Below are 20,074 nucleotides of genomic sequence, written 5' to 3'. Positions count from 1 at the left end.
ACCTGGGCAGAGTCTCAGGAGAATGGGGTTCTCCAGGAGAACCTCCAAAAGGTGGTTTCATCATGGGAGAAAATAAGACACCCCTGAGGAAAGTGCTCAGCTTCTGCTGACAGAAAGGATAAAGTTTCTGGATAAGAGACTAAAAGCTTCCAGAGACTCCAAAAATAATTATAAAGCAGAGCCAGCTCAAGCCTCAGAATCAGATACAGGATAAGAAGGCTGCAGGGGCTTCAAAACGGGTTCAAACAGCACAAATCATGGAGCTCAGCTCATTTTAGTGGGTTCAAGTCCTGGGTGGAGATGTCTGATCACCGTGGGAAACCTAATTTTGTTCTGATTGACACATTCACAAATTTGGAGACATCAGTCTTACGCAAGGGGGTTCATTAAGGAGGATTAGTACAATCAGTAAAACCTGGTGGTCTCTGTAATAATGTATTCTGGATCTTTCAGCCAAACCGAGCCAGAGCTATTTCACCAGAACACTCTCCCTTTTGTTCTCAAATGGAGTAACTGCATGCAGCTATAACGGGAGATGGATATGTGCCACTGAATTTGTATTAAGCAGACACTTTGCCTAAAGGGAGATGTCTAGGTCCCAGTCTAAAAAATAAAAATAAAAAAAATCACCAAAAAAAAGAAAGACTAAAATAAAGCAAAACAAAAAAATACTGAGCAAAGTACTAAATATGAAAGAACACTCCTTTTTAAAAATGGATCTGATGCTTGTTCCCTTTCCTGCTAGGCATCATTTAGCTAAACATTTGGAGGTCGCCCATGCAAAAAAGTTCTGCTTACATCATTAGTCACCTCCCTCTGCCAGCAAATAAATCCCACTCAGCTGTTTGTTGAGCCAGCAGAAATATGGCAGGGCAAATGGTTTTATTCTTGAAAGAGCCCTGATTGTGTCTCCCCATTCAGGCTCTGTTTTGTTTGAATACAAAAGGATTTACTGGGAGAGGAAGTATCCATTTCATGCCTGCAGATCAGAATTCAAAGACAAGATTTGACAGGCAGAGATACAATGGGCAGGCAAAGGGAGTGATAAAAGTACTAATCACCTAATTCAGCAACAATTTCATTCACGTACCTCTCTGACCTGCCATATACCTTTTCCCTTGGATTGTTATGAACAGGAGACTTGCACATCTCTGTAGTGGTAGTTTATAGAGTTATAGTTTATATGCGGTACAGTTTTTTATTGGTAGTTTTAGTTAGGTAGTTTCATGCATTGTGGTAATACCAAATAGATTCAGTTGTAGAAGGTTTGCAGTTTCCTAATTCAAGATTCATACCTTTACATCGGTAGTTTTGGTAAGTTAAAGCATGCAAAAAGGCGGACCATTTGCATGTCTAAATGCTACAGGATTTGATCTGAAATTATTACTTTTCATGACATCATTTTCATTTGCAATTGTGTAATCAACAATGATTGTTTTATCAATGGATTTTCTCAAAATTAAAATGATCATAACAAAGTTGAAGTAACCTAAGGCTTAAATCCCAGGTGAATAGATGTAGTAAATTAAGATTAGCATGACAATACTTTAAGCCTGAAAGAAGGATTCAAACCCTTAGATTTAGGCCAGCACTAGAGTTGCGTATGAAGATGTATTACAAAATCAATACAAAAAGATGGCTGTATGTCCAATAATGACCAAACAGAAGAGTGATATTATGCTGTTCTCTTTCACCTTGGTGCAAGCCTGAGATAAGTGCAGCTACTCCCTGTTTATATCAGAATTAGGAGACAGAAACATACCACAATTCCGTACAAATGATCCTTCTGATTTACTGGAAGTAAAGAACTCTTTGTAAGTGAAAGAAAACAATTTTGTCCTTTTTCCTCAAAGGCAAAATCCCCCACATATAATTTTAAGACATGAATTATGGTACATGGCACCTTCTCCCTGTTCTGCTATTAGATTCTATCCCAGTGATATAAACAGTTTGCAAAGCAAGCAGGGTTTGACTGGTTTTCCATGCATCATATGAAATAACCTCTGGAATGTTTGTATACATTATGGCTATTATGACTTAAAATTTTTAAGGCTTTTCTTTTCAGTAGATTTCTAAAAAGTCCATTTGATGATTAATTTGCAATTTCATTCCAGCAGGAGCCATGCTGTTCACAAGTTTCATTTGGCTTAAACCAGTCATTAGGAAACTGTTTCCCCTCTTTCCCAATGTACCTCAGTAAGAAATATTTTACAGGGGGAAACCCTGCCACCAGCTGTATCATGCATTTGACACCCACAAAGAACCAACTTCAAACAAGGAGAATCAACCTTTTCAATGAGAAATCCAACTGGTCTGCAGGGTGCCATCCTGCCACCCAACTGAGTATGTCCTGGTCCCTGGGCTTTGGTTGCCACCACATGATATTCAAAGTTTCTTAGTTATGAACCACAAGGAAAAATTACCTAAACCAAAGAAAACACAAAAATCCTCCAGAAAAGCTGTGCTTTTCCCATGATTTATTCCACTATTGTTCAAGGCCTTCTCCAGCTGGGAGGTAGCTGGCTGTAAAGTTTTGAACTCAGTGGGAGTGAGACATGATACACTTTCTAAGACAAGCACCATCAATCATTTCAATCAAGCAGATATTTTTAGATTATTAAAGACTTTGGAAGTTACACTTTCTGAGTTTCAGTATTGCACCATATCTGGTAAGTGACTGTACATTTTTGCTACTATACCAGGCATTTTAAATATTTTCAATTTGAAGATACCAAGCCCAGCATTTATCAGCTGTAAAGATTTGATAAAACTGGCAGAAGACGAAAGTGGACAAAGTATGTTTCAAAATAACATTGGTGATTAACCAAAGTGAGTTGCCCAAAAGTCCAAGATCTGAAGCACAGAAAACTTCCACCAAATTAGAAGCTGGCATCCAACTCAAATGTAATTCTAAACTGTCAATAATGACTTTAAGAAGTCAGTTTTAAGTGTTACAGGAAAAAGGATTTCATATTGGCTTTGACCTTAAAATGTTTCGTGTCCCTCTCATTTAAGCTAGAAGTCCTCATACTTGAAAATGACCAGTAATTAACTTTTCTATATTTCTGTTTGTTTCATGAATGCAAAGACTGTGCTATGCTCTGTGGAATTATAAGTGGACATTTCTGTTCAAGAAGTTTACAGTAAGAACGCAGCACAGAAAATAGTGTACACAGACCAAAGTGCTGGAGCTGGGTCACTTCATTGCCATTCTAGGTCATTCTTATTTTTTCAGCCTGGTTTCCTAAGGAATCCTGTTCTGTTTGCTTGTGTGTTTGTTTAAAATAGGTGACCCTTTCACCTCATCTCATCCCAATAGATTTGACCCCATTAGCCAATACAAGAATGAAGCTGTTGGTAGCTGGTGAGAGGTGGAAGCCACCCAGGGGATGGAGTCCCTCTCTGACCTCTTGCAGAGAGAAAAATGCTGTGAGGATGACCCTCAGCATAACCCAGAGCATGTCAACAAAAAGATGGTTACGACCAGCCTAACTTCAGTAACATCTTCAGTCAGAATTTACATTTTATAAATTGCTAGAGAACCACTCTTACAAATTACCAGAGAAACCTGTTCTTCAAGTTTCTCACCCTTATGGATTTTCTGGTGTCCAAAAAGCCAGACTGAAGCTTTTCCAATGTGTTGCAGTATTCATCAAGTCTTGATCCATAGGAGCGCACTGATGCATATCCCTGCTACAGTCTTAGCATAATCCCACTGAAATCATGATCAATGAGGAAGCTCAAATCCATTAGAAATCGGACTCACTTAGATTCAGCATATGCCCAAACTACTCATTTATGGTAATTAATGATACCACACCTGCCAGGAAGAAGTACATGTTGGGAATAACATGCAGCAAAAGAGGGATGCGCATCCCAGCACAGAAGCCACTTTGTGAGGATTTGGGACTATGCGGAAGATGGGATGAACCTGAGTTTGGGCAGAGACTAGGATCACATGTGGGTGAGAGCAAAGGTAGTGCTGGGTCAAGAGGAAGAGACAGGGTCCAAAATGGAGGTGGGGGAAGAAGTGTCCCAGAGTCCATGGGAGAACAATACTGAACCTGATGGACAACATGAGCAGGAGCCAGAGCTGGACCTAAAAGGAGCAGAGACACAAAGAGAAAGTGGTGGCAAGGGGAGTACCACACCAGGCAAAGGGCTTTGGTTGCCACCACATGCTATTCAAAGTGAAAGGTAGAGCAGAGGCCTGTGAAATGGGATTCATGTGGCTATCTGCAAAGCCTGGTTCATCATTCCTGTACTAGGATGGGAAGAATGAAGTTTTGGAAGGATGACTGCTGATTAGAGGGAGGAGACTGAATATCTAACTTTTAAAGACGTAGGTGAGACAGATCCCATCATGGAGATGGACTTAGAAGGAAACACACCACACACACACACACTCACCCACACCCCCCACACCCCCCCAGATGAAGAATAAGCAAGCTTCAACAATAGGCTCCATGCGTAGGAGAGGAGAAAGGACTGGACATGACATGGGAAGCTGAACAAGGCAAATGGGGTGGAGGGAGGAATTTTGCCAGAAATGCAACCAGCAGACAAAACTCAGGGTTAGTTTTCATCCTGTCAGTATTCAGCGTAAATGTTCATGAGGAAACGTGTCATAGAGACCACTGGAAATGCAAGACCCAAGAATAGTACAGGGAGCAAAAAAAGCTGCACTTGTCTAGCAGATTCCTTCCTCCTTTTTATCTAAGACAGGCCACCATGGTAAATTATTTCTCAGGAGAAACCAAGAAGCTTTAAAGTGTCAGATTCTCTAAATGTCAGAAGTCAGAAACTGTCCTCATATTTCAGCTATGCAGTCATTCTTGCAATGCCACACCACACTGACAGGCAAAATTAACTGGATGAAACAATGGTGTCATCTAAAATAATACCACATGTGACTCAGCAGTTCTTATATACTTTGTAAAACAAATGCTAGCAGTTCAGTGGCTCTATAGCAAATACCTTCTGCTCAGAGTGAGCATTCAGCAAGGTCAGAAAGATTACTTGGTGAATAGGACTTAGGACTTGCTGCGGTGAGTGAAGGCTAACAAGCTGATTGTGAAAATCCAGTATTTTCTTTTAAATTCAGCTTCTCAAGAACTATGTATATGGGAACATTTAGATTTTTGTCTGTTTGAGTCTCCAGATCAAAAAATATTGTAATGTTTCTGGATAAGATTCTTCATGTTTTCCTCTTCTTTCAGAGAGGAATAGAGCAGCAATTGGTGCAACCCAGGTTTCCCAAACTGACTCACCCAATCTGCAATTTAATTAAAAAAAAAAAATCCCCCTTCCCTAGCCAAAAAAAATTATAGAGAATAAAATAAAGCTTATATATAAAATTAGAGTTTTGCAGCCTCACTGGTGTTATTTAGCTGAACATACTTTTCTCAAGCTCTAACATTACAGACCAGGAGTTTTAAACATTTTGGCAGTACCTACTGAAGTGAGGACATTCTTGTTTGTAACCGAGGGAAAGCTGCTCCCCTATGCCAAGGAGTCAGCCTTCATTTTGTGAAAGCTATATGTGCAGGAAATTTGCAACAAAAATAGCAAAGAAAGCAGGAGACGTTTGTAGGAAGAAATCAAACAGGTGTCAAAACTAGCATCCCGGGAATGATAGGAAGACAAAGGAAGAAAATATGGAATATGAGATGTGAACATCATATATCTGTTTTCTGATAATGTATCACCGCTCCTTGCCAATTTTGGAAAACCAGGAGTATGATCCTCTGTCATTACCTTCATTGATTTGTACTGCATCATCTTTCCTGATGCACAAATTTCAAATTGGTCAGCCAACGTACATATTCTTTCTCAACATATTGAAAAAACAGGAGAAAAACCTCCCTTCATTTTCTTTCAAATTTAAAGTATGCTCTGCCCTTTTCGTCAGTGTTGCCCTTCAAATGTGCATGTCAAATGAGCTTCTAAGTCAACACAGGCCAAGTATAAAAAGTCACAGTGACTAGAGCCGTTCCCAGAGAAAGGAGCTGCAGACCAGATGTGCATCACACCCTCTCGCCAAAACCCACCCCACGGCAGAGGCACTGACTGCTGTTTCACACTGGTGCACTTCCCAGCTTGTTGCTCCAAAAGAGAGAACCTCTGCAATGCCATTCTAACTCTTGTAAAATAAAGTATCAGTTACGTTAACATTTTAAAGGAAAAGGCAAACAAATTTGTTGCAGCCTTCGGAGCAGAGTCCAATGCAATGAGTGATGTTATGTTTCACTGCCAACAAAGGCTGACACAGACAGTTTTGGATGTATTTAAGGAATAATAGAAATTTGAGACTCTTTTCCTCAGCTCTTTCCTTAATAAGGTGTCACATCCCTTTCCTTTCTTCTCACACAGATTTTCTCATGAAAAATCCTGGTTTTTTTCTGATCAGAAAAAAACCACTGATCTGCTCCTGTACAGAGGGTAACACTGCTGGATTTCAGTAGCAGAAGATTGGAGAAAGGCAAAAAAGCAGTAGTGACTGCCATTGTGCATGACGCATGTTGATAAGGCTGTGACACCCACCATGAAAATAAAGCAGGGACTGAAGGAAGTTTTACAGCCAGTGGTTTGGCAATTGTAACAGAGAAACAATGAACAAATCCTTGGGGAAGGAAAGTCTGCGGTGGTCCTCAATCTGTTTATAATATAGAATACTTGCTACGTCTTATTTACAGCGTGCACCAGAGAGATCTTGTTGCCTTGCATAATTACGCTGGCAAAAGTTTCCATTGTAGATGCTGTTTTATCACAGTACTAGTGCTCAGACGAGCGTGGCATCCCACCAAAACCTCTGAGAAGGCATAAAAGCTTTTATAGCTGCATCTGTATAAGCTGCTTTAGCCACATGCCACTGAAACAATTCAGTGTAAAGTGGTCTGAAAGCCTTGTTTCACTCAGGGTCAAGAGAAACCAAGGATGCAGGTACAGGGAGACAAATTTGGTGGAGGAGTTTCATGTGCATGTGGGACGCGTAATGAAGTACTCGTGTGCACACTTTTGCACTACCTCCATATTGAAATTATACAGGTCATTATGAGTAGGTAATTCAGAAGAAGAAAGGAAAAACACTTAAATTTTAAACCTGATATTTTTAACCAGCCTTTTTTTCAGTAGTTTCTGACAGTGATTCAAAGACTGAAGTCTCCTTCAGTTAAAAAAGGATCTTGAAAAGGCAAAATCTCTCATCCCTCATCTTCTGAACTCACTTTTTTTCCTTGCAAATGTTCTGTATTAAGACAAAGTCTTTTTTTTCTCTGTAATCCCTTCAGACCTCATAACTAAGGAGTTAGGGTCCACTGACATGGAAGCTCTTCAATAGACCTGAGTGAACAGTGGCTTGGCCACTACGTGAATATGATGTTGTGTGCAGGAAACAGCCTGTTAGCACCTCTGTCATCATTAACCTCTTTGCATACCCCTACTCCTCATTTCAGGTGAACATGCACACTAAATTTTATAAATACTTTCAAACCTAACAGACTTCAGTTTAAAACTGAAAAAATATCTAGGTCGTAATTATGACCATTTCAGCTATGATAAAAAATGTCTCTAACACAAAGCCTAGTTCTCATGGGCATACCTGAAACTGTGGACATCCCTCAAGGAATTGGACCCAGCTACTCAATTCCTACTGCATTTGATTCTAATCACTTCACTAAAATGTTTTTTTAAAAATTATGGAAATGGGTATACATTGTAAATGTAAAGATTTATATACATGATTTTAGAAGCAGTTTCCTTTTCTTGGTTTCCATTTACTACAATATTGGATCTATTTAAGTATGTTCCATTAATTTCCCTTCATTACAAAGGGAATTTTTAATGTCTTGGCCACGATCAAGAGAAAACACAATGTTCACAAAAGTGGTTGTTGCTTCACCCAAGACCAAGGGGCTATAAAAGGCTGACCATTATATGGTATTTTGTTATACTTAAGGTGAGGGTATCTCCTGCTGGTATAGCCCAGAAGTCAAGCCTACAAAAGCAAAGTTCTAGAGAAAGGGATTGGACCCATAGCTTCCACTCTATGTCTAGGGGATCTAGGTGATCCCACAGCCTAAAACATAACTTGAGGTTTTCTAAAAGTGAATATGTAGTAAATACACATAAATCTACAAACAAAAGCTTTCCAACTGCTCCCACCACCCTTTATGTGGAGCTGCACATTGGACCAAAAATGTATCTGATCCTAGGTTGCTATTCACCTAAACTATAACCTTGAAACCAGCTGATAAATCTGAAAAATGGAGCAGTCTAGATCGGAGATCTGCAAGAGAATATCTGGTGACACCAGTGTTATTTCTAAAACCAAAGATATTGCCATAGATTTTCAGAGTCAGCCTAGAAAATGAGGGTTTGGGCAGAGAACTTGTTCTTTCAGTGAGTGATGCCACGAAGATAAAGTGTCAAGTGACAGTTTGAGGATTGCAATCACACTTTTAACAATGCTTCTGCGGTATTTAATCAGCCTGGATAGGAAGAGACTGCAGTACTGTTTTCCTTTTCCAGTCTACCTTTGGCTGTTACTCAGTGTCTGTATCTAATATATCCCTTTCAGCTACATACTTAAACTAAATTCAGAGAGGGCGCCAAGCAGGGATTCGGAACTTCACCCCTCCAAGCCCAGCTCTCGGCAGCTGTACGCTCACTGACCTGGATACTCACTGAGCAGACCTCCTTTCCGCTCTCACACCACTCATGCTCTGTCCCAAAAAAAGGAGGCCACAAAATGTGCTGAGCTTTGCTCTCAGTTTCAGCTGATGCTAGGAAGGCAGACCAGCTCTAACAGGAGCAGGGCTCCTGAAGGACAGAGCTCGCACAGACAAGGAAATCAAAGCCTGTTTGCTTCCATTGCTTTGTACAGTGGGCAAAATTCATACAGTCCTCACCTCACTAGCATCTCTGGGAGCTAATCATAGTCACAGAAATTTGGGGAATGAAAGGGTGATAAATCCACATTCCAGGTGAATCATCCGTCAGGAAAAAAGAGCTAAAAACCTCCAAAACAATAGAGACCTCTCAATAGAGTAAAGAAAGTGATTTGAAGCAGAACATGCTTTCCATTCTATTTCCCAAAGAAATTCCGTCTCTTTATCTAACACATGTTAGCTTTGGATATCTGAACTAATTCACGTCAAGGGCAGAACGTAGCCAAATGCTGTATCCTGGCTGTGGTTCTTTTTGGACAACAGTGAGACATTTTATTGCATTCTAATATTGTTGTACATATCAGCACCTGTTGCATGTGCATATTTTAAGGTTTATGGTTTTATTGTTTTATTGTGAATTTCCTGCTCTTTCTTTATTGAAAGCAGATAGCTGTGATTTTTCACGCCCATTTTAAAAATACATGCAATGGTTGTCACATTTTAGCACTTCAGATTCAAGCAGTTTCAGCTTCCTGTCTAAAAATCATCCTGCAGTTTTTATCATGGCAAAAATCATTATCCAACATGTAGACAGGATAAAGATGAATACATGAACTTTTGGCATTAAAAGGAAAATGGCCCTGTACAGTTTAATACCAAATTGCTAATACCAAAATACCAAGTAGGCCTTTACTAATACTTCTAAATTGTCTTCAGCTAAAACCAAACAACATTCAGTTTATCTCAAAGGAGTGCTTTAAAGGAAGTGAAGCTCAGTAGTGGAAGGCTAAGAAAAATACTAATCTGCTTTCTCATAGCTTGTTTTTAAATTCAAATCAGCATGACACTTTTATAGAGACTCCTAACCACTTGTTTCTATCAATGGGCACAGTCTCTTGAGCAAAGCCTCTAGCTCCAAGCGTAAGGTACTATCCCAATGGTACCAGGCAGCATTTATGAGCTCTCACTGTTGGATGCATTGGCCTCCAGGTTACAATTTAGTCACAGACTGAAAGTATCTTCCCACTACAGTTCTGATCTGAGCTAGTGCTGCTCTCAGCCTTCTCACCAGCAGCAATCTGATGAAAAAAGTAGATGGAAAAACCCATGACAAAAAAAAGTAAGCATAGCTTGGTTTTTGCTTGGATAGTAACTTGCCAAGCTGAGAAGACCCTGGAAAGAGTGGGACAGAAATTCAAACACATTAAATTATGAATGACTTCTGCTCTCCATCCAAGGTAGCCCAGAAAAGAGGAAAAGAAGTAAGGAAACCATGCATGGCTATTCTGAGATTCCCTAATGGCCCAGCGCAGCTGCAGCAGTACCGCCCATGACCCACCGCAAAAGCACAGCCACGTACCTCCCGTGCTCTCCTGCACCCGAGAGTGCAGGAGAAAGGAAAGGAGCAAATCATGCTGTCAAGAAGCCTTCTCACAGGCACTGTGGCTATCATCCATTCACCTGAGCTGCTTCACTAGTGTGGAAATCTAAGTTATTACAAGGTACATCCAACTTGCAGGCAGGAAGAGTGGGCACCCCTAGACTGACCTCTTGCCCTTTGAGGTGCTCCGTCAGATAGGACTGCCATCCATGGACCACTTCTCTTTTTTTCTTTCTTTTTTTTTAATGGCTTTAGTTAGGGACTCAGCCATATACTGTGAGTGCAAACATTAAAGACCACAAGAAACTGTACAGGAAAACCAAGAGTCCTACACTTGAAAGGCAACAGTGCTGGCTGGCCCAAGCAGCCACTTAAAAATACAACTGGGACAGGAAAGACACAGCATGTGAGCAGACTGTCATGAATGGCTCTATTTAATGCGGGGGAAGAACCAAAAATAGAGATTTCTAAAATAGCCAGGTCAGACATTCCCTTACAGAAAAGATCCCAGAGCATGCTCCTGAGATGCCCCGTGCCAAACGCCAGTGTGGAGCTGGCACTGCCTCTCTCGCCTTTACTGCTCAAGCTCAGCTCAGTGTCTGGCAAAGAGCAGCACGTGCTGCTGGGGCTGATGGACTCTACAGCAGGGTAGGGTGCGAGTGGCAGCAACAGAGCTCCTGGAGGAAAGAGCAAGACACTGGAATTGGATCAACTTGCCCAAATGCAGTGCCTATTCTCAGGAAGAAATACATTCTTTTCTTCTGAGTTTACAACCTGCCCATTCTTCCACAGGCATTCAAAGATGAGAAAACTTGTGGGTGAATGGATGTGGTTTTGTTTCTTAAGCTGGCCTTTGTCTCTCTAATTCCCTTGTTTCCTTTTCAGAAAGAACATTTTCCCCACCTTATTTAAGACTGGAAAGCAAGGAGAACCCTCTTTTCAAACAATACTTTTGGCCACAATACATGTATTTTGTAACTACCTTTGTTTTAAATGCTGTCCAGCTAATCTGGTTATATCCTGGGGCCATTTTCCCTGGTTTTAGCTCTGAAACAAATGATGATTTATTTTCTGGTTGTTACTTAAGCATATAGACGTGATCTTCGAAGGAGCCTCATTTGTCATTATTCAGGACATTCGGCAATCATGCACAAGAAACTAATCAAAGTGACTAAATGATGTCAGATGACTACAATATTATTTTCCAAAACTTTAAAGCAGTGCTCTGCAGCTGTACGTAAGTAACCTTTCTACCGGGAATTGATGTCTTCTAGGGTTCTGTGTTTTGGAGGAACATGTGTTCAGGGACCTCACCAGCTGCCTGTGGAAAACCATTTTGCTCTTAAAGCAAAACCATATGTCAGGCCAAGGTAAGGGAAGCATTTGAAAAAAAGAAAAATGTCTTAAAAAGTGATGCTGAAAACTGTCAGACAGCTAGCCATACACCGCAGGAGGTGGTAGCGGATTAGAGTCCCCCCAGAGCTATGGGGAAGCAGGGCGCTCTGCAAAGGGATGAATTTCCATTCTTAACCTGTGAAGGCAGGAGGGAAAAAATAGACCTACAATTAGCAGTTTGGCAGCGGCTCTGTTTTGACCGAACAAGACCCCATAGACTTTTAAGCAACGTGCCGGCTCTGTTTGCCCACAGACAGCTTCCCTCAGTGCTGCCGACGTCAGCACTTCACGCTCGGATCTGGTCCTGCTCCCCAGCAGCCAGTCAATGCTTCTGCCCACAGGGCCCCCATTAGCCCTGGGGGGAGCCTTGCCGAACCAGCAGAGCATTGCCCGGACCTGCGACTGTGGGCTGCTGGTAGCCAAGAAGAGGCTGAGAAACAGGCATTAAGAGCTAGAAAATGTGCACGATGGGAAAGGAGAAGAGAAGAGACTGGAGGGGAGTTGTCCTTCCAAAGACCAAGGTCCGGCAGGTTGCTAGCACAGCCCTGTGAAACAGGACACTGAGCAGAGGGTCTGAGTTTGCAACACCTACGCAAAATAAACACACCAGTGTGCAGGTGTCCTGAGTAAACGTGGGGGCAGGAGGAGAGCCCGTGTTGCTATAAATTCACAAAAGAATTTGCAAAAGTATGTGCAATGTCTTGTCCATTCTCCCACGCCTGCAATGTGTGCCTGTGAAAACCATATACATACAGATCCTGCACACTCTGCTTACTAACCTTGCTCTTTGGTGATGCTCTTGCAACAGGGAATATGATAACTATCAGTGGTTAATTATAAGCCAAGTAAGCCATGTATGAGTGTAATCTCCTACTGTGCGAAAGGGGCCAAAACAAGGAGACTGTTATGTCTGTCATATAAGTCATATGTATGTCAATGACAGAAGCAGCAATAAAAATAACTTTGCTACAGTACCTTTGTGAATACTTACAGAACACCAGTAGTATTTGAATAAAACTAATGAACAACAACCACAATAATAATAATACCTAGATATTGCTTTTCAACCTGACATCAAACAGCAACATGAAGGTACTTCTGGAAGGAGTCAAAATAAGTACAATTTGCTCTGCTGAAGAAATATATCTGCATGATAGTAAAAATAGACATTTACCACAGATACACGTCCTAGCACTTGACTTCAAACCCAGTACCTCCTCAGTATCCTCAATTTCCCAGCATTTCATCCTAATCTCCATGTCCAGCTAGTCCCTTTCTCACCCTACACCCTGGCAGGTCAGCCTCCCCACCTGATTTCACAGTCTCTCTGTCTACACTGTTGTTCCTCTTCCAGCCTGTCTGGGTGCAAAGGACAGAGGAGTCACAAGAAAGATAGGTTTGCATCAGCTCGGACCATGCTACAGACCAAGAAATGGGAAATGGCCATCACAATGTCCTTCTGGCACTATCCCTGTAGCCTGAGCCTGGAGCATGCAATGCCAAGTCTGTCCAGCACAGGAAGCTGTGGAGGCTCCAACACACCACAGAGATTTTCATTGCTAAATTCTAACAAGTTTCTTCTGAGTATGAATAAATTGCAATTTTTCAACTGTTTATAACTTGGCAAAGCATGAGTGGATTTTCCCTAAAGGACCAAAAAGCACATCCCTGACATAAAGGCAGCTCTTGTGCCAAACCAAAAGCCCCTACTCCAAAGCTCCAAGGCACTTGAACTTCCCAAAGAAAAGGTCACCTAACCTTTTTTAGCCTTGGAAACCAATGCATTGTTTACCCTTCGCCTTGTTCTCATAAACAGCAGAACTACTTTGACTGATACTTTCAGAAATAAAAACCTGCCCAAGGCATGGAAAATTCGCCTAAATGAAGTTTTGGAAAAGTTGTGGAAAACGAAAACCAGAGTTTTACTGTGGGAAATAATGAGCAGCCTGGGTAACAGGGCTGCCAGCCTACCTAAAATTGCAACAAAATAATTGGTGTTACAGTGGTGGGTAACTGCACCTCTCCTGCTATACCTGCACCCAAAATCGCAGGGTCCCCTGCACGTGCGAGCAGGGACTCATGCAGGCAGGTTCCCTCTCCCAGGCCACCATCAGCCACATCGACCAGGATGTGTGCATTCAGCAGACGCTGGTTTGGGAGGCGACTGTCACCCACAGCAGAGCAGCAGACGCCAGTGACACCAGGACTTGGCTGACAGGTTTCATTACCATGATCCTCATATTTCAAGTCAGCAGCATGAGGCCAGGAAGGAGCTCGTATGTCACTGAGGTCCCTGCACTTCCCCATAGAAGACACTCTCTGCCACAAGCGGCGCGTCCCGACACGACTCATAGACTAAATAGCTAAATCTCTTTCTTCCTCCAGATCTCTACAGACTCTCAGGGCCATAATATACCCCATAATGTATTCCCGCAAAGCCTGCAATAATTCACTTGTCATAATACACCAAGGATACAGGCCAACAAAAGCAGATTTGTGTTTCATCTTACATTCTGATCTCTGAAGTTATGCTAAAAGAAAACAAATTGAAATGCAGAGGCACTTTTTTTTGGAACCCGTTTGTGGTTTATTATTACAATGAGCTAAACAGGCCTGGCAGAAACATGTGATCTACATAGAACAAGCTTTCGTGTGAGCCAAAAGACCACTTCCACCGTTTAAAAGGATGAACAAAGATCAGAACAGTTCCAAGGGGTGGCAGAGGGAAGGTGTGGACCTCAAAGAGTTAGCAAAACCCTTTACAGGAGTAACAGAAGAACCCAACAACACTGTCCTCCCTGTTTCCACAAAGGACACAGCTGGGTAGATTAATTTTCCTTTTCCCAGAAATAATCAGACTTTAGATTAAAGTAACATACAGTAATATAAAAATCAGATCACATCATGGAAAAGCATCTCTTCCATATCAAACAAAAATGCACTTGTGAAAACATATGGAGGGAACAAGTTGGCACATTTGTTCATGTTTACTTATCCTGGCAAAGAGGGGAAGAAACACAGTATTTATAATCATTTGTTCTTTATTATGGTGTTTTGCTTTGCATCCCAGATGATTACCGTGCTTTTTACAAGTTAGCAATCTGCTGAATGCCTACTTGCATCTACCTTGTTTTGTACCTTCATTTTTGTCTGTGTTTCTTTTTTGCGTTCATGTACATACTTTATAAATCTCTCTTTTTTCCCAAGTTTTTCTTTTTTTTTTTTTTTTTTTTTTTTTAGGTAGATCTCCCCCACTGGTTTTTGTTGCAGTTTTTTAGCATAAAGTAAATTTCAACCTGGAATTAACTTCAGCGTGCAGTTCATTTCATGCTGAGCATAGGGAATGAATGCTGTTGGACACTCATCTCTAGCAAGTGCTGAAGAGGTGTTCCAGCCTGTTAGCAAGAGGTGTCTTCCAAACCAGCGGGAGGAGTTGCATTTACCTTTCTGTTTAGACAGGCAGATTCATTCCTAATCTCAGTGCATTGCAATAGCCACATAAACGAAACCTGAATGCATCTGACAATCAACAGAAGCAGCTGCCAAGAAGAAACATACATCAAGGTTTACAAATAAACATGCATGGCATCTGTAAAAGTATGGCAGGAAGGCAGCCAACCTTGTATACCTATGGTGGCAGGAAACTTTTCATTCATTCTCCTGGCAGGCTAGAAGAGTTGCCTAAGAGAGCTAGTTCCAGCCACGGTGACTGAGAGCACAATGAAGTCACATTCACATAGGGGTATCCAAGAAAACATGTAGTGCAGCCCCTTCAGGGAATGTGATAGACACGGTCAGTTCTTTGATGTGTTCCTATTCCCCAGCCTACATCTTTGTCTTCTCTGTTTCATCTTCAGCCACAAGGAGATATATTTATTTGTTTCCTCTTAAAAGTAGTGGCTGATTTACTGTCTAGATAGGGATTCAGGTCACAACTAGGATATTTACACAAAGTCCCCTTAGCACATGCAGAATGCATGAGTGTATGTAATGCCTTCACTTCTCTTAGGTTTCCTTCATTCACAAAAGGTTTTCGTGCTCCTCCCTGCAGCTGTAGCATTGTAAGGTCTGAGGAAAGAATATTTTGAACATTGTCAGGAATTATTAACCCCATTAGATCCCAACATAATGCAAAGACATTGCAGGGGCAAAATTTGCAGCTTTGTCGTCACTGGTCTCCTTGATGGCGTGCAGGAAATCTTTATGTATGCCTTTCCCATTCCACAATTTAATAATAGTTGACATAATTAAATCCTGTAGGTACATTGTTCAGTGCATGTTCTGCATAATGGAATTTACAAGTACAAATATTACAAGATATAATTAAATTTTATATGTTGAACAGTATCATGGGGATAAATTTTATATATCTGCCAAAATAGATTAATGAGAGGTGCTCTTCTATAGGCAGAGACATCAAGGTGAAATTTAGAATTTTGGCTCAGGTACAAAATAAGCTGGAGAAAGAAAGTGACATTCACATTCAAGGCAGACTTTTGGTTTTAGTCAGTTACTGTTCTTTTTGCAATCACAGCAGAATTTTTTTTCACCACTATCTCCAGGGACTGTCTAGAATTTCAACACAGGAACAGCTACTGGCAGCATTATTTTCCTGGACTGATTTTGCATGCTTTTTTTAAATCTGACATCCCTTTAACTAGTATCTTCACAGGAAGCTGGGGCATGGATCTCAAGGCTTTGCACTATTTCTCCATTTTTCATATTTACACTTAGCAAGACTATCAGCAATAAGGAGTCTGTAGTCAGTCGCTGGCTATTGTACATCTACTGCATCTGAGGATACAGAAGAGTAAGTTTAGTGCTAAACGAGACATGTACATGGTCTCTGGGCAGTACGTCATGTAGTATGACATATATTATGAGTATAGTTAAGAATTTATTTGTTCCCACAGAAGCACCTCTACCATGAGCACATATTATGGTGCAGAAAGATTTAGGGGACAGTCCTCAAGAAGCTGGCTGTCATAAAAGTAGCTTCATAGGATTCAGGGGTAATCTTGCAACCACTGAGTCTTAGACTCTTACTAAACATGATGGAGGAGATTGACAACCATTTCTATTTTTAGATTTAGGCGTGCTTGTTATTCCAGTGACACTTTCCTGAAAATTACAAATCATTGTGGTTACCTTCTGTCTACAGGACTTTGAGGTCTTAGAGTTGGTTTGGAAAAAGATGCACAATATGTAAAATGTGTCCTCATCTTGAAAGAGATCACCCTTATACTGACATCTCTTAACTAGTTGTGCTTACTCAATACATTCAAAATCCATTCAGGCGACTTAAGGACTCAAAATACATTTCTACCGTTCTTCATCCATGCTGTCCTTAAGACAACAAATCATGGCAAGAATCCAATTTGCAACTCAAGAGCTGGAATATGTTCTTCCTAGATATCCTCAATAGACCTTCTTAACAAGTAAAAATGTCACCCAAAAGCTTCCTTTAGCTTCCAAAATTTTCTTATGGATAGTAATACATGAAACAATTAATTTCTGGTTTAGTCAGGTCAGTTTTGCACAATTAAGAGCTAACTAAGAGAAACAAGAGATTTTATGTACAAATAAAAAAAAAATGCACATATATATGTGTCTTTATACAAGTATGCACACACCCGCACACTAGAAATGTGCCATTTAACTTCTACAAGATGGTTTTCACAATGAGACCTCACATAATCATCTGCCAACTGGATCTAGATCTTAATAAAAGGTTCAGAGCACTGTCCTCACAGATTAAAAACTCCCAAGAAGAAACATCTGTTTTACTGCAAAGGAAGTCCAAATGCAACAGTTTATACCCTACCCAGAACACTGCTGCTGGTTAGGATTTAATGGGTATTGTGGCACAAAAGAAGAAAATCTTCTTTGTTTCCCACACCATCACTAAATAGCAAAAATCTTCAGAGGCAAATCAGGGCTCGTAGGAATAGAAGCAATTCCACCCTGTCACGGAAGCTACAGTTACACAGGTTAAGCTTGAATTGATTTTTTTTTTTTCATGTATAAAGCAAAAAACCTCCAGGTTTTGAAGCTTTCTTATTTAAACCACATAGAACATCTCCCTGTATCTTTGCCATATACTACATTTGTGGTTCTGAAAAGGAGGCATTCACATTGCAGGTTTTAGGTATCTAAACTGGGCAAAACTCAAAATGCATAAGGTGTGAACGTGCAAATGGAAAGTGAGATGCATCTCCAGTGTGCATTTCTGAGCACCCCAATTAGATGCGTAAAATTTGATTGCAAATTCCCTCCCCAAATGCCCCTGTGTAAAACTGGATTTCTAAATATATTGCTGCAAGGCTAGTGCAGGTTTCTCATTAAAAAATCTAAACAACAGTGGGAAGAAATCTTCCAGGAAAATGTTGTAACAGAGGGGCTACAATGACATTTTTATTAAAATGATATTAAGAAAGTAATAATGTAGGCAAGACATAAAAAAGAAGCAATGAATGAATCACGCAGTCACTGTAAATCATCAGCGAGGTTTCTTTTCATACAGCAACTTCAGGCAGAAAAGACTGAGCCTATCTGGAGATCACAGGACTGCAGTTTCTGTATTGTATCATTATCACTTACAATTGCTAATCAGACAGCATTCTGTACTGAAAATCTCATTCCACCCAAAACTTGCTCACAACTTGATGGCTTTCTCTAAGAGTCCCTAGGCTTAGCAATGTATCCATCTACAGCTGAATAAATTCCTTTTATTCAACTGACCAGAACCGGGTTTTATTTTTAAGATGTAACTTAGAGTGACACTTACATCAGGTGACTCCAGTTTCATTGGGTGTGATGCACAGGATAATAATGTCTTTCACCTCTATGCAGTAGAAGAGGTAACTATTTGGCAGCCACTTCTACCTATTCAAAAGCTGTGTGCATTGCGGAATAGGAAAAGATTGTGTATCCCAGCTCTTTTTGTGCATGAGTCACAGGGTAGCAGAGTACATGAGAAAAAAAACTTCAAAATGAGGGACAGAAGCTTAAAGACAACTCTTCTGCCCTAAAAAGCAACTACAAATGTCACTGTATGAGTCAGTATTTCAGTGTAGATACCACACAGTGCCGCATACACAGAGTTTTCAGGGAGGGATTAAACGTGAGACTACCCTGAGGTTGGCTGTGCCCTGACCTAAGCTCTTCACTGATGAAAAGAAATCCCAAGGAGGAGTCACTGGGGAATTAGCTCCAAGACGGTTTCAATGCCGTTCAGATTTAGTCTGTGATTACCTGAAATTCAGACTTAGTGGGAATCACCAGTCCCAGGCCATGCTTTTGAGGTGCTATTTATTCTCCTGTGCTAAATTACAGCCAGTCAATAGCTGTCTTCAGGCTCCTGGGGGAGAGAAGGGTCCCTGCAGAGGTGTCAGAGATGCACATCAGCGGCCATGGCGGGGAAGGTGCGAGACGGCCTCCTCTGCCTTCACACTTCTCCCCAGCACCAGCTACTCTATTTCTGAATGGGAAGGCAATTTATGATGCTACATCAGCTGTTTTATAGGGCTACCTCAAAATTGCACCCTCCAACTGAAGGATAAGGGCCCCTAATACGTATTGTTGCTGCCTCATAATTATGTCACAAGTCTACCAGATTTAAAGATTTTCCTAACTCTGGAGTTATGCGGCATCTAAGAATCTCAGGTTTTGTAACAAAATTTAAATCTCTAAACCTCATGGTGAAGAGTACTCTTTTCAAAAGTTCAGAAATAGAAAGCAAATTATGAAAACCTTTCAAAAATAATTTTGCATCAATCGACCTCTGAATATCTGATGCCCATGATATAATATCTGAAACTACTTAGGATCTTAAAATTATTTTAAGAATATTTACATTTGACTTTCATGTGTTAATGTTATTTTTATTAGCAATTATCGATTCAGAGTGGAAATATATACTTGCTTTTTAAAAACAGCCTGTATTCCACTCATGTTCCACCTTTTAATATTGCTACTTGGACGTATATGCAGCAATTCATAAATAACAAGGAAGCACAATCATTTAGATAGAAATTCAAGACATTGAGTAAATTGGGTGTCTCTATACTCTTATGCCTCAGACTCTTTCTTTCTGGCCTAATATCCCTCTAGTTTTCCTGGCAATATTCCTGTCAAAGGTCACAGTCTGATCCTTAAATACTGAATACTGCACATGTCCCTAGTAAGAATCAAGAGTTTAGAAATATGGAACTGCTTCAGAAATCTTCATGTTTGACAAGCCATACACTTTTTTCCTTTGGAATGTGCTTTTGTCCCAGAGGGAGGTGCACGCATTAGCATATAAAATCAATACATTGAGCGTGAACTTTTGTGCTGTTTCCAGAGGGGATTTTAGCCTGTAAAGTATTCAGATACATATGCATTTATGTGCAAAACAGTGACCTGCCTA

This window comes from Aquila chrysaetos, chromosome 1, assembly GCF_900496995.4.
Source record: "Aquila chrysaetos chrysaetos chromosome 1, bAquChr1.4, whole genome shotgun sequence".
Classification (NCBI taxonomy): Eukaryota; Metazoa; Chordata; class Aves; order Accipitriformes; family Accipitridae; genus Aquila; species Aquila chrysaetos.
This window is presented reverse-complemented; position numbering follows the sequence as displayed.